Source organism: Podarcis muralis, chromosome 5 (genome assembly GCF_964188315.1).
Source record: "Podarcis muralis chromosome 5, rPodMur119.hap1.1, whole genome shotgun sequence".
NCBI classification, from domain to species: Eukaryota; Metazoa; Chordata; class Lepidosauria; order Squamata; family Lacertidae; genus Podarcis; species Podarcis muralis.
In genome coordinates this window covers 79133168-79149414 of record NC_135659.1, presented here as the reverse complement: position 1 = coordinate 79149414, position 16247 = coordinate 79133168, and the positions used below count along the sequence as shown (strand labels likewise).

The 16247-nt window shown below is 44.6% G+C and overlaps 1 pseudogene across 1 annotated transcript; it reads left to right on the top strand.

Moving 5' to 3' along the window:
* Window positions 1-8270: 8270 nt before the first annotated feature.
* LOC114598376 (uncharacterized) lies at window positions 8271-12613 on the top strand (annotated as a pseudogene). The gene is made up of 4 exons (XR_013393064.1): window positions 8271-8370; window positions 9488-9631; window positions 10181-10318; window positions 12352-12613. The product of XR_013393064.1 is annotated as an uncharacterized LOC114598376 (transcript).
* The last annotated feature ends 3634 nt before the right edge of the window (window positions 12614-16247 follow it).

Genomic DNA, 16247 nt, shown 5'->3' with positions numbered 1-16247 from the left:
GACTGGCCCGTACGGGCAGGGGTACCTTTACCTGTATGTATGTATGTATGTATGTATGTATGTATGTATGTATGTATTTACAGTGTCTCCGGATTCATTGAAAAAAATCTGGTAACCTTAAATTAGGGTGCAGTTCTACATGACTGGCATTTACAGTCGTACCTTGGAAGTTGAACGGAATACGTTCCAGAAGTCCGTTCGACTTCCAAAACGTTCAGAAACAAAAGTGTGGCTTCTGATACGCTGCAGGAAGCATCTGGAATAAAGGGAAAGGAAGACGACTGGTGCTGAATGCGGGGAGATGGGATTTTGGACCATGGCGCTGTGCCCCAGGATCTCTCTAAGGAAATGTTCACCAGACAGGCTGACATCCAGACAAGCTTCTCCTCCAGGAACATTTTTAGTCCCTGCCAAGCTTTGTTGGTGAAGAGATGCGTCGCTCAGCTCAGAGATTTGCACTTAATCAAACCAATTAGCAATTTAATCTTGTTAAAAGCCACGATAATTGCATCATTATCAAATCAAGTGGCAATATGAAGATGTCAGTTTAATTGCTGATAATAACCCTTCTTGATAAGGAAGTGAACTATCCAGACCCTGAATGACTGCATTCACCTTCCACTCACCCATCTGATCTGTTTCTAATTGAAATTTCACACACCTCGCACAGGGAAATGAAATGATTATTATTTTATTTTTGTGAGAATGGAGAAGAAAGGTAGAAATCTATAGACCGGAGGAGAGTCACCGCTGCGCTCAAATCTAGCAGGGTCAGGGAGAGCTACATGGGCTGTGTAAAGGAAAAGGGACCCCTGACCATTAGGTCCAGTCGTGACTGACTCTGGGCTTGCGCGCTCATCTCGCTCTATAGGCCGAGGGAGCCGGCATTTGTCTGCAGACAGCTTCCGGGTCATGTGGCCAGCATGACTAAGTCGCTTCTGGTGAACCAGAGCAGCACACGGAAACACCATTTATCTTCCCGCCGGAGTGGTACCTATTGATCTACTTGCACTTTGAGGTGCTTTTGAACTGCTAGGTTGGCAGGAGCTGGGACCGAGCAACGGGAGCTCACCCCATTACGGGGATTCGAACCGCCGACCTTCCGATTGGCAAGTCCTAGGCTCTGTGATTTAACCCATATCGCCACCTGCGTTCCTGGGCTGTGTACACATCATAAATTTAAAGCATTTTACTTTCCCTGAAGAAGCCTGGGAACTGTGGTTTGTTAAGGGTGCCATGAACTGTAGCTCTAAGAGGGGTAAGCTGCAGTTCCCAGAATGATTGGCAAAAGTAAAGTGGGGAGGGGGCTGTAAGTTTAATGCCAGGTATCCTAAAATCTTTAATTGGATACCAGCTCTTACAAACACCTGAAGTTTGAAAGGGGAACTGGAACTAGGTGTCCATCTTAACAGCATACTGCCCTCTGGCGGCAACCTGGAAGCACAGCATCAATCAAACACCAGGCTTTGCCAACTTTGTGTCTTCCATGCTGGCTGGGACTGGTGAGATTTGTCACCCCAAGTATCTGAAAGTCCCCTGGTTGGGGAAGGCCGAGGCATGCAGCAGATCTGTGCAGAGCCAAAACACTGCCCCACTTTTGCAGATCCCTTCCCAGGTCTGCAGCACTTGTAGTAATATTCTCAGGGAGAAATTCTAAGCAAAAATCAGTCTTGGAGGGTACTTATCATTCAAGAAGTTGCTTTCTGTTTTGTCCATTTCTTTAAGTAGGGGAATGAAGAAAGACCACTATCCTTTTCATAAATCTTTGAAAAACAGGAGTTTTTTTGTGTCACTGTCTTTCTAAGACTATTTTAAGCCTTCATGGCAATAAGGTGAGGATCAGCTTGGATCTGGATGAGCAATATCTAACAAAATGGCAAAATGTGATAGTGTTTGTTTGTGGGAGGCTCCCTTATCTTGCAGCCTTTTGCTCCCCATTGCAACTGGCAGAAAAATGGCGTGCAAAGTTATAGGTTAGTAACAAGACTACGACCGTGGTCCAGAAACTTGATTGGCAGCCATTGCAGTTTCCTCCAGACAGGTGAATGGTGCAGGCCTAGGTGCAGGGAAGCCTCACACTGAGAACATTACAGTAGTCCCAAATCCCTTGCTTTTCATAGAATTATCAGGGAACACTGTCTGTTCTATTTTTAACTTGGAGACACAAGAAGGACACTGACAACCTGGAACGTGTCCAGAGGAGGGCAACCAAAATGGTCAAAGGCCTGGAAACGATGCCTTATGAGGAACGGCTAAGGGAGCTGGGCATGTTTAGCCTGGAGAAAAGGAGGTTAAGGGGTGATATGATAGCCATGTTCAAATATATAAAAGGATGTCATATAGAGGAGGGAGAAAGGTTGTTTTCTGCTGCTCCAGAGAAGCAGACACGGAGCAATGGATCCAAACTACAAGAAAGAAGATTCCACCTAAACATTAGGAAGAACTTCCTGACAGTAAGAGCTGTTCGACAGTGGAATTTGCTGCCAAGGAGTGTGGTGGAGTCTCCTTCTTTGGAGGTCTTTAAGCAGAGGCTTGACAACCATATGTCAGGAGTGCTCTGATGGTGTTTCCTGCTTGGCAGGGGGTTGGACTCGATGGCCCTTGTGGTCTATTCCAACTCTATGATTCTATTCTATGATTCTAAGATAGAATTTAGATTATAAATACTACAACTGTGTCACTTAGCTGGAGTAAGGTCCCCTCTTGCAGCCTGCAGGAGATAGATTTGAAGAACACCCAGAGCATCTGTACTGCCAAATGAGACCAGATTTACTGGATTTACTTGAATCTAATGCTCACCTTTTTTTTGGCCAAATTAATGTTGTGAGAATTAACAGCGCACATTAGATTTGATGGCATATTTACATTCGCCAGCAAATCCTTTTTTTGGTTTCAAGGTTCTGAAAATCGAGGGGTGTGTTAGATTCAATGGCTTCCCCTGAGGAATCTTGGAAATCTTTTGATGTATTCCTTTATTTGGCATTCATCTGTGTTTGTGGAGGGGGAGAGTTGGGTATTTAAGTGTTTGTTCCTACCTGGTTGGATTGTTGGCTAAAACAAACAAACATACAAACATGCCAAAAGCAATTTCTTTTGCAATTGTTTCAAAGTTCAGCTTTATTTTTGAGGGACTAAAGTTATGTGAAATCCCCAAAAGGAGACCAGGCAGAACTGGAAGCTGCATAACTTAGCAATATGTCCAATATTGAGAAATAAAAACAGAGAAGCCTAATAGCTAACTGAATATCACATTTCCTGCACAATGCAGTTCAGATGCAGAGCTCAAGAGAAATGCCTATCAGAAAGAGATATGAATGCTCAATGAAAGAAATTGACCCATTGTTCTATCAGGAAATTAGAATTCACTGGATTTGACATTTACACACATGCAACTATATTTACGCATCATAGGCAGGTTATTGAGGCCTGTAAGTTTAATGCCATAAGGGACGCGGCTGGTGCTGTGGTCTAAACCACTGAGCCTACGGCTTGATGATCAGAAGGTCGGTGGTTCGAATCCCTGCGACGGGGTGAGCTCCCGTTCTTCTGTCCCTGCTCCTGCCAACCTACCAGTTTGAAAGCACGTCAAAGTGCAAGTAGATAAATAGGTACCGCTCCGGCGGGAAGGTAAACAGCGTTTCCATGCACTACTCTGGTTCGCCAGAAGCGGCTTAGTCATGCTGGCGACGTGACCTGGAAGCTGTACGCCAGCTCCCTCGGCCAATAAAGTGAGATGAGCGCCGCTACCCCAGAGTCGTCCGCGACTGGACCTAATGGTCAGGGGTCCCTTTACCTTTACCTTTAAGTTTAATGCCAGGCATCCTAATATCTGTAATTGGATACCAGCTCTTACAAACACTATGAAGTTTGAAAGGGGAAGTGTGTCCATCTTAACAGTACACTGCCCTCTGGTGGCAGCCTGGAAACACAGCATCAGTCAAACGCCAGGTTTTGGCAACTTTGTGCCTTCCATGCTGGCTGGGACTGGTGGGGAAAGAATCTGGAGGGCACCAGGTTGGGGAAGCCAGAGGCATACAGCAGTTTCCTTCAAATGATCTGTGCAGAGCCAAAACACTGCCCCACTTTTGCAGGCAATGGAATTGGGGCAGCATTTGTGGCAATATTCTGAGTGAGGAATTCTTAGCAAAAAATCAGTTTTGGAGGGTAATTATCATGGGGAAAGCAGCTTTTTATTTGGGCCATTACTTTAAGTAGGGGAATGAAGAAAGACCACTGTCCTTTTCTGAAATCTTGGGCGGGTGGGGAGAGTGTTTTCCGTGTAGTTTTCCATGGGTTAGTTGTGATGCAGCACTCATTCAGAAACGATGTTTGCTATTCTCTTATGAATCTAAGAGCATTAAACGTGACATTTGCATTATTTTACAAGGGAGATGGAACTGGTTAAGCTAGCTGGGGTCGTGGTGGTGGTGGGAGAGAAGATCCTGGACTGCGTTAGAAATTCATAGGATTTTTTCTTCACACACACTTATGAGATCCAAGTTCAGCTAATGATTCGTAACTTTGGATAATCAGATGATCAAATGATTATACCTCCAACCTCCATTGTGAAGAGATGGGAAACCAATTAAATATTCTTTAAGGGATCCTCAATGAATCAATTTTAACTTAACTGCTACTCCTCTAATGTATGGACAACCTGTAATGACTCCAGATTTGGGGTTGGGATAGCCTTAGCAAAGCCCGCCTCTGAGCAATCCTAGTTCACCTTTGCCTCCATCATGACTGCCCTTCTCCTTACCCTCTGACTGCATCGATTAGAAGAGCAGCATTAGCCAACTTGGTTTTATCCAGGTGTTGTTGGACCACAGCTGAATAAAATATCATGTATATACAGCCTAACATACCTGCCAACATTTCTCCGATGGAAATAGGGGGGGAAGCATATCTCCTACTATATCTGAATGGATTGAGAAAATTTGGTCCGTTGTTACTACAACTAAGCTACACATATTGCAAAATAATTCATATAAACCAGCCTAACACGTTTATGGGGAAATGGGCATTTTGGGGCAATGTTTTGGAACAACAAGCTCAAGGATAATGCCCAACCTTAAGTTGCTTCCAATCTGCTGCAACTGTATTTATTTATGTCCTTTTATCTTTGGTTTAAAGGGACGCAGGTGGCGCTGTGGTCTAACCCACAGAGCCTAGGGCTTGCCGATCAGAAGGTCAGCCTGTTCGAATCCCCGCAACAGGGTGGGCTCCCGTTGCTCGCTCCCTGCTCCTGCCAACCTAGCAGTTTGAAAGCACATCAAAGTGCAAGTAGATAAATAGGTACCACTCGGGCGGGAAGGTAAACGGCGTTTCCGTGCACTGCTCTGGTTCGCCAGAAGCGGCTCAGACATGCTGGCCACATGACCCGGAAGCTGTACACCGTCTCCCTCGGCCAAGGAAGCGAGATGAGTGCCGCAACCCCAGAGTCGGTCATGACTGGACCTAATGGTCAGGGGTTCCTTTACCTTTATCTTTATTCCATAATAATGATAACAACAACAATTTTAATTGTTTTATTATTTTAGTAATATTGTTTAATAAATTTTAAACCTCACCCATCTGACTGGGTTGCCACTCTGGGTGGCTTCCAACATATATAAAACATAATAATATATTGAACATTTAAAAAAATAAATTATTTTTTAAAAACCTTCCCCATACAGGGCTGCCTTCAGTTGTCTTCGAAAGGTTGTATCTCCCTGTCTCGGGGTTGCATAACTCCATACCCTCCAACATTTCTCTGAAAAAAACAGGCACTTCAGACCTCCAACATTTCTCTGATGAAAATAGGGACATCCTAAGGAAAAGCAGGACATTCTGGGATCAAACCAGAAACAGGGGCGGCTTCTGTAAATCCGAGACTGTCCCTGAAAAATAGGGACCTTTGGACGGTCTGGAAGGCAAACTATTGCTCCATCTGCTCCGTATTATCTCACAATAGTTCTTGATATTTGTCTACAAATATGTTGTTCTCAGAAAAATGTTTGTTCTTTGTTGGCCCAAATTGCAAGCACAAGGCTCTTTCAATATGCTGAGGAAGCATTGCTTTCTTCCTCCACAAATCAGGAATTTTTGCTCAGAAAATCACCAAAATTACACAAGAGAACATATAGCCAAAATTCAGCAGCATGAAGCAATACCTCTGTCCTTTTCAGAAATCGGGGGGTGGGGGGGTGGGGGGCAGCGGGCGGGAATGAGTAGTTTTGAGTGGGTCAGGAAACTATGTTTGCTGTTCTTTTATGGAGCATTAAACGTGACATTTGCATTGTTTTACAAGGGAGATGGAATCTGTTAAACTGGGAACGGGGGAAAAGATCCCAGATTGCATTACAGATTCATAGGATTCTTCGTTTCACACACAATCATCAGACCCTAGTTCAATTAATGATTCATAACTTTGGATAATCAGATGATCAAATGTTTATACCGCAAACCTCCATCGTGAAGAGATGAGGCACCAATTAAACATCCTTGTTTAAGGGATCCTCAATGAGTCAGTTCACTCTGAGTAACTCTAACTTGCCAATGTGTGGACAACCTGTAATAGCTCCAGACTTGAGGCTGGGATAATCTTGGTGAAGTCAATCTCCGTAGGCCCAATATATCACCAATCCTACCTCCCCCTTGCCTCCAGCACCACTGCCCAGGGCCGGATTTAGGCTAGATGAGGCCCTAAGCTACTGAAGGTAATGGGACCCTTTATATGTCCAGCTGTCCTTCATCAACAACAAATTGTCACTGTTTTTTGTGTTGAATATATGCTACATTTATGGACCTAATAGGTATCTAAAGCTATTAGCACATAACAAAATATGTATATTTTGGAAATGTACATCCAGTTTTTTTCCTTTAAATTTTTTGGGAGCCCCCAAGAGTGTGGGGCCCTAAGCTATAGCTTGTTTAGCTAATACATAAATCTGCCACTGCCACTGCCCTTCCCTTCACCCTCTGAGACCAATCGGTACGTCTGTTAGAGGGAGAGCATTAGCCAAAGTGGGTTTATCTCGGTGTCACTGGACCACAGCTGTCATCAGTGGCAGCCAGCAAGGGATGATGGAAGTCATAGTATGACATTTGGAAATCACCACATTGGCTACCCAATTGTTTGGTACCGGTTGTAAGAGCCTCCTCCATGGATCCTTGATTTTAAAAGGCAGTCTTTTTAGAAACTTTCTCACTGTCTGAAAAGATTTCAAGCCTTCCTGGCAACCAAGGTGATGATCAGCTTGAATCTGGATGAATATCGTCTAGCAAAATGGCAAAATAGGGTAGTGTTTGTCTGTGGGGGCTTCATTATCTTGCAGCTTTTTTCTTCCCCTCACAGCTTGCAGAAAATTGGCACACAAAGTTCTAGGTTATATATAACAAGACCAGGACCATAGTCCAGAACCTGATTGGCAGCCATTGTGGATTCCTCTGCACAGGTGAATTTTGCAGGTCTAGGTACAGAGAAGCCTCACATTGAGCACATTACCATTGTCCAAAATCCTGTGCTTTTCGTGGAATTATTTGGGAATACTGTCTGTTCTACCTTTAACGGGGTCACGGAAGAAAAAAAATACAGATTATATACAGTCATACCTTGAGTTACAGTAGCTTCAGCTTGTGTTTTTTTCGGGTTGCGGACTGCCGAAACCCAGAAGTACTGGAACAGGTTACTTCCGGGTTTTGGCAGTCGCGCATGCGCAGAAGTGCTAAATTGTGCTTTGCGCATGTGCAGAAGCGCCGAATCGCAACCTGCACGTGCGCAGACGCGGGTTGCGAACGCTGCGGGTTGCGAACGTGCATCCTGCACGCATCACGTTCGCAACCCGAGTGTCCACTGTATAATGTCATTGTCCCCTCTTGTAGCCTGTAGGAGACAGATCAGAAGAATACCCGGAGCATCTCTGTACTGCCAAATGATACCACTTTTATATACGTTCAGCTGCCACTATGGCTTCCCCTGAGGAATCTTGGGAACTTTCTGATGAGCCAAGAATTCTCTGCTGAAGACTCCTAGCCCATAAACAGTTGTTTCATCTTTACAGGACTCCCCTGGGAGGTGGAATGTTTGCTAAATTGGTAATTAAATAGGCCTTGGACACAATCTACCTGTTCCTCAACATGAAAAGCCAGAAAAACAAGAGTCTTGGCTTGTTTATGAGAGGATGCTTTGTGGCCCCTCCATTCCAAAGCTATATGCCAAAGGATATATAAATGCCCACCTTGGCCATCTCTCATCAGCCGACTGAGGGGCAGTTGCTAACAGCACCATGAGGTCGACCAGCATTTCCATCTTCCTTGGCTTCTTCATCCTGTGCCAAGTGGCGCCATCCACTTGTGCCACAACGGAGGCACGTCCTTTTTTTGGCAGTAAGTCTTGAGGGGAACTGCTCAGAAAGGTCTTGTTGTGTTGGGGCTCCCAAATGGGCTTTGTGAGGGTTTACTTCCTAACACGTAAGCAGCTGGAGATAATGCAGTTCTCCTGCACTGCTTGTCTGTTTCATTATACAGTTTTAATTCATGCCCATTGTTTTAATATTTCTATGCAAACTGCTTTGTGACTTTCTCCAGAAAAGTGGGAGATGGATCTATTTAAAGAGATTAGCAACTTAAATGTGAGGAGAAGATGGACAGTATTTGCTGATAATATATTTGAATCCTAGTAGTACATTTGTTTTTGTTTTTTTAATAATATTTTATTGAGTTTTCTGAAAAAAGAAAATAGCCAAACATATATCAAACACAAAGGACATAACTATCAACTATATATAAAAGGAGAAAAGAAAAGAAAACGAGAAGCACAGTTTTTCATACATATTTTCCATAACCATCTAGACTTCCTCACATTTCCCTTTCCTGCGTTCTTAATGTAAAAGTTATGTTCAGCAATTTATTACCTTCTTTCAAATCTTATATTCTAATTCTAATATGTTATGCCTCTGGTTTTAAATGTTTCCATCAAATATTTAACTACTTAATTTAGGCATAACTTTACTTCAAGTCTCATCAAATTTCATCTTTATATTTCAGGTTATTCTCATACATATCTCATCTAGGCTGCTGTTGCCATGATCTTTCCTTTCATGCACCTTCTTAACATTCATACAATTTATATACTTTTTGTAAATAGTCTTTAAACTTCTTCCAGTCCTCTTCCACCTCCTCTTTTCCCAGGTCTCGGATTCTGCCAGTCATCTCGCCTAGTAGTACATTTGAGTCCCCACAAATAATAGCTATGCAACTTTGAGATTGCAGGTGTGTGTCTTTCTTATCCTTTGGATGAAACCAGCTGACCCCAAAGTAAATCCAAGAGGTCAGAAACATGATGGGGAAAATATATAATTTTATTTTTCTTTTCACTGCCAAGGTCTTTTCTCCATTTGTCTCTGCACCTTCTCCCTTCTTTTGTTCTCTTGGAAAAATGCTCCTTACTATTCCTGCACTCTTACTGTTGTCACTGAAATTCTTCCTTTTTCCATTTTTTAAGTTAAACTTGGGGATTGTCCCCACAATGATGCCATCTGCCATGGGAGACCTGTTGGGAACCGGTGCTTGAACGACACCTAGTGCCCAAGTTCACTGAAATGCTGCCCAGGCCCCTGAGGCAAAACCTGCCTCCAGCCTGTGAATGGTATGGTGTTCCAGTTCCTGCCTCTAGGGGGGTATTGTGGGCATATGTTGGGGGGTGGGGGGTGGCAACCTATGTGCACGTCTGGGATGCTTGTGAGTTGTGTGATGTGGAGTGCAGAGTGTGTTCTAATCCTCCGCGTGCCTTTGTTTATCTGGCCTTCCTGTTGCTGCGTGTAGCTGCGTGATTGGTGGGTTGCGTTGTGGATGTGCCTGGGGCATTCTGGTTGGCTGCCACACTACGTGCACCATCCCCCGTCCGCTGCATTCCTGTGCAGTTGATCACGCACTGTTTTCTCATGAGCTGTGTCCAAACTTGCAGTTCGTACACACCCGATAAGGGCGCTTGGGAGGCAGGGTTATGCAAATGATGAAGGCAGCTCCCCCTCCCTAACTGGCTTTTGGGGTGCGGGAGAACCCCCTGGACAGCATCAGAGGAGGAGAGCAGGGATCATTCCTCCCTGGATAATGCAGATCCTTACAACACTGCAGGAGTCTCCTTTCTGCAGCACAACCTTGTTTTGTCTGATATCTCCAATTTTCTCTATTGCAGTGAAACCGGATCACTGTCCACCGGATACTGAACAAGATATTAAGAATTTTAATTACTGCAATAAAGATGCTGATTGTAAAGGAAAACAGAAATGCTGCTTTGCTTTTTGGGGTTCGGAATGTCTTGATACACAGAAAGGTAAGGTATTTTGTATCACTGTACAATGCTTAGGTTTGCTATGCTTTTCTATGGTCAATAGCTACTGGTCATGATATTACTGCAATAATAATAATAATAATAATAATAATAATAATAATAATAATAATAATATCTTCTGCCAGGTCTTTTTTAATGTGCAAGAGGTCCGGAGGGTGGCAACATGAAAATGGGCCTTTTTTGCAGTGGCTCCCCATTTGTGGGATGCTCTCCCCAGGGAAGTTTGCTTGGTGCCTTCATTATACACCTTTAGGCACCAGGCAAAATTGTTCCTCTTTAACTAGGCTTTGGGGTGATTGTCATCCAATGCCCTTTTAAAACATGGTGGGGGGTTTCTTTGGGGGGGGAGGGGTTATTCTGTTGTTTCTGTTTTTATTCTGTGTTTTTATATTGCGAACCGCCCTGAGACCTGCGGGTATAGGGTGGTATGCAAATTTAATGATTAACAATACTAAGGATATTTATGGGACGCGGGTGGCGCTGTGGGTAAAACCTCAGTGCCTAGGACTTGCCGATCGTATGGTCGGCAGTTCGAATCCCCGCGGCGGGGTGAGCTCCCGCCGTTCGGTCCCAGCTCCTGCCAGTTCAAAAAAACCCCTAAGTACAAGTAGATAAACAGGTACCGCTTTATAGCAGGAAGGTAAACGGCATTTCCGTGTGCTGCGCTGCTGCTGGCTCGCCAGTGCAGCTTCGTCACGCTGGCCACGTGACCCGGAAGTGTCTGCGGACAGCGCTGGCCCCCGGCCTCTTAAGTGAGATGGGCGCACAACCCCAGAGTTGGTCACGACTGGCCCGTACAGGCACGGGTACCTTTACCTTTAAGGATATTTATACCCCGCCCTTTCCCCAGCCACACTGGGTGGCTTCCAGCCAAATGTAAAAACATAATAAAATGTTAGACATTCAAATGGCAGAATGCCTCTCCCCACAGTAGATCATAGAATCGTAGAGTCAGGCAGTGAGGGAACCTCAGATAATGCATCCATGAGAGATGGCCATCCAAACTCTGCTTCATAACCTCCAAGAAAGGAGAGTCCACCACTGTCTCAGGGGAGTTTGCTCTGCTGCTGATGTTGGAGTCCATGAGTGGGAAAGGAGTTTTGTGTCTCTTTCCTGCTTCTCGGCCTCATAGGCACATCTGATTGGCCACTTTGCGAGAGATAGAAGGCTGCACTCGATCATACTTGGTCTGATCCAGCATGCTGGGGACCATGCCAGGTCTGTGGACAGCCTTAACCTATCCATTTCAAGAGTGTATGCTTTCTAGTCTGGGGTCCCGAAGGTCAGTAACTTGAGGAGGCGGCATGAGCCAGAGACGGAGCTCAGGGCATGAAACACGGCTGGCAGATAGTGCTTCATAGCTGGCAAAGCAAGAGCAAACTACCAGGCAAAGCTGGTCCAGAGCATTCATATATACCTGGAGGAGCATCTCCACCCTCATCATTCTGCCCAGACACTGAGGTCCATCTCTGAGGGCCTTCTGGTGGTTCCCTCACTGCAAGATGTGAGGTTATAGGGAACCAGGCAGAGGGCCTTCTCGGTAGTGGCATCCGCCCTGTGGAACACCCTCCCATCAGATGTCAAGGAAATAAACAACTATCTGACTCTTAGAAGACATCTGAAGGCAGCCGTTTAGGGAAGTTTTTAATGTTTGATGTTTTATCATGTTTTTTATATTCTGTTGGGAGCCGCCCAGAGCGGCTGGGGAAACCTAGCCAGATGGGCGGGGTATAAATAAAAAATTATTAGTATAGTTATTCATGTGGCTTGCCAATTGCATGAAATGATGTTCCACGTCTGCTTGCTAACTTGTGTGTCTAAGAGTCTTTGGAACCTAAAAATGGCATGATTCCAGTTACCTCATTCACTTAGGTCCCTGACAAGGTGCTCCCTAAATGCTAATCTTCAGGGCTTTGAAAAATGAGCCACGTGGCTATGGGTGAATCATTTTATGGGTAGAACATTTTTTTTTTTTAAGTATAATGCTTATGTGTTGTCACCCATCTTTACTACAGAAAAGCCTAAAAACTGCCCTGAAAAAGTTTTCAAATGTCCTAAAATATTGAGGGGTGAGTGTACTCATGACACTCAGTGCAAAGGGGTGAAGAAGTGCTGCTTCTCTGACTGCGCCTTGCGCTGTGTGGATCCAGTATAAAGTACCTGAGACACAGGATGCTTCTGCAGAGAAGGAGACAACTTGTTCCCACGGTCATCCAATGGAACCTCGGTGTGATCCAGCTGAAACACAAATCTTCCAATAAAGTTGTCTAGATCAGAGCTTTGCCATTTGTAATTATTTTATCTCATCATTCTTCTTCTTTTTAGCAATTTATACTAAGCAATGATCTGAGAAACTGAGTCTGCTGCATGGAGCTGAAGAGAACCCCAGAAATGGTTAGGGCTTTTAGCCTATTGAAATATATTCGGAGTCGAGAGTGGATTTCATGCTCTTTATTCAGCTCATAGTGGTGAGGAGGAATGGAAGTTCCCCCAGAATGTCTGCTTTATATACATTATTTACACAATGGGCCCCACATGATTGGCTAATTCCGGGATTCTCCTGTAGGCCAATCAGGTTGCAGATTCACTTCCACCTGGAGCTGGATTAGGTGACTCCTGTGGACCAAGCAAACTGCTGCATTCTGGAGCCTATTGTTCTAGGACCAATCAGACTGCTGCAATTTGGATCCTGTTCCACTCAGTACATAACACCTAAGTAATCCAGTTTACAGGCCAGCATGGTTCTTGGTTGGTTAGCATCTGTTAGGCACGTCCAACTCCCAAGAGATTGCGATCTACTCCCAGTATTAAAAAAAACTGGTCTACCCATTGTCATTGGAGGGAGGAAGAGTTTTATTTAGGGGGGGGGGGGAGGCTATCCATTAACTACAACACAGACAAGCGCAAAAAACAACAAGGCCAACTAACGTCGGCAGAAGGCTATAAAACATTCATTGTACATTGCTTTTAATCCTGCAATCGATAAGGATCCCGCGATCGGCCACAATCGACCAGGGATCTACCTGTCGATTGTGGTCAACCGGTTGGACATCGCTGTGTTCAGTGTTAACAATGATCATAGCAGGGTCTGGAGTGTGACAATCATATCAAAGGAATGTGGATCATTGTCCACCTTTCTCAGCATTCTGCTCACACAGTGGATAAGAAGATGCCCACAGGAAGCCCACTTGTGTTCCTTGTTGTTGTTGTTGTTTAGTCGTTTAGTCGTGTCCAACTCTTCATGACCTCATGGACCAGAGCACGCCAGGCACTCCTGTCTTCCACTGCCTCCCGCAGTTTGGTCAAACTCATGCTGGTAGCCTCGAGAACACTATCCAACCATCTCGTCCTCTGTCGTCCCCTTCTCCTTATGCCCTTCATGATGTGGCCAAAGTATTGGAGCCTCAGCTTCAGGATCTGTCCTTCCAGTGAGCACTCAGGGCTGATTTCCTTAAGAATGGAGAGGTTTGATCTTCTTGCAGTCCATGGGACTCTCAAGAGTCTCCTCCAGCACCATAATTCAAAAGCATCAATTCTTCGGCAATCGGCCTTCTTTATGGTCCAGCTCTCACTTCCATACACCACTACTGGGAAAACCATGGCTTTAACTATATGGACCTTTGTTGGCAAGGTGATGTCTCTGCTTTTTAAGATGCTGTCTAGGTTTGTCACTGCTTTTCTCCCAAGAAGCAGGCGTCTTTTAATTTCGTGGCTCGGCCTCCTGCCTCTTATCCTCTGTGATCCCAGACCCTCAAAGTGTCCCTATTTTCCAGGACAGTCCTGGATTTACAGAAGCCTTCCCCATTTCTGATTTGATCCCGGAATGTCCCGCTTTCCCTTAGGACGTCCCTATTTTCATCAGAGAAATAATGGAGGGTATGGAGTTATGCAACCCCCAAGCCATCTTACAGCAGCCCTGTATAGGGAAGGTTTTGGTGTGTGTGTTTTTTAAAAAATGTTTAGTGTTTTATTATGTTTTTATATGTGTTGGAAGTCGCCCAGAGTGGCTGGGGCAACCCAGTCAGATGAGTGGGGTGGAAATAGTAAAATTATTATTATGGAATAGGATGTCCCTATTTTCATCAGGGAAATGTTTGAGGCTATGCAATCCCTTAATTTATGAGTAGGTTGCATTTATGCGCAAATAAACCATATACTGTATCATAAAGGTGAAATAAGGTCTTACATTTATATATAAAAGATAAATGTTCATAACTGCATATATAAACCACATGTCTGAAACCCCACAGAAAAAGTCCTGAAACCATTTTGTCCCTCCCAAATTGACCTCAAACATTTCTCTGCAAGGTTGAAGAAACATGGAAAAGCCTCCCCATTGTCTTTTTGTTCACAAATCCTGTCCTAAGGGTTTGTCTGTGTATGAATAGGGTGAACCTGTGACCTGGCTCAGGAACTAAGCATTTGTCATTACAAAAGACTGGCCAGGCTCCCCATGGTATCCAATCAAGTGACCATTAACAGGTAACCTGCCAGACAGGAGATAAACAACGCACTCAGATTTCTGTTGTAGACCGCCTTTTCTGTGACGTAGATATGATGTTTGTGGGTGGTGGTCTTGGGTTACACCCCTTCTGTGATGTATGTATGATGTGTGGAGGGGTGGTCTTGAGCTCCAGGGAAGGCAATTTAAAATGTCTGTATAAGGCCAGGCCCACTTTTGTTCTGGGTCCTCCTCCTTTCCTGCGCATGAGGGGAGCACCCTGTTGCAACAGTTTCAATAAAGATCAGGTTTACTAGCTGCTTTGCTTCTCAGTATTCTCTGGTTGGCCTCTGTTATTTTCTCCTACCGATGGAGAACCTACAAAGGACTCTATAAGGGCTCTTGTGTCCCCCATAAGGGAATAAGGGCATCACAGTCCCTGTTATGCCTCATCGTCCCAAAAGGGAGCACAGACCCTGGCCAACATGCCTGCAACCCCTGAAACTTTGCACCACTTGGGGAGATTGGGGTGGTATGTTACAATATGTTACCTCTGCCTGAGGCAGTTGTTTCAAAGTGGGCATCTGAAAGGCTAAGTCAAATAGATACAGCAAGAGGAAGTGCTAAGACTCACTGACAAACAACTGTACAATGTTTCAGGTAGGAGGGTTTGGACAGCTCACCAAGTTGCCACCAGAGGGAAGTATAGTGCTAAAATCTATTAACATCTTGCACAAACTTTAATTCTCCAGAGTTTTATAGTTTGGGAAACACCACTTTAGAGGTCCCATTTTCTGAGTAGTGTAGGTGTGTCTCATTTTATTAAGTGCAGGCACAGTTCAAGGCCAGTGATTGTGCCCTTGGTGCTCACATGCCATTATTTTTAGATCGAGGAACAGTATTCTAATCATGTCTGGGTTGAGCTAGAAACTGTAGCTTTGAGCACTTACCTTTCAGCAGATATATTACTGCATGAAACAAAAAGAAGACAGTTCTACCCGCCGCCCCCCAGGGAGCCTTTGACGGTCATTTCTGTGCCTGAACCCAACAATGTTTGTCAGCAGCAAAGGTCTTCTGGTTACATCTGGATTGGGCCACAAAAACTCTGTTGCTCTCAGCACCTCAATGTTGCCAGATCTAAGGTGTGACAGGACAAAGGCAGCTCTGCACACAAAGAAGAAAATGGCAGCCAACCTCATGGGGTGGTTAGCACTTGTGTCTCAACAGGCACACTTTGCAGAGGGTTCAAGGCAGACATTTATGTTTTTGTGTGCATAGCTTTGGAAAAAGGGGACACACAGCACATTAGCTGCCATTTCATATAGCTGGAAAATTGAGAAAACTTTGTTGGGGGGTCTACAAGACTTACCTCGAATTCTTAGCAATCTTACCAAACATTTCCCAAGAGAGGGATTGATGGTGACAGCTGAAGGTGTGTGATGAAATGGCCAATACACATTTAAAGAATAG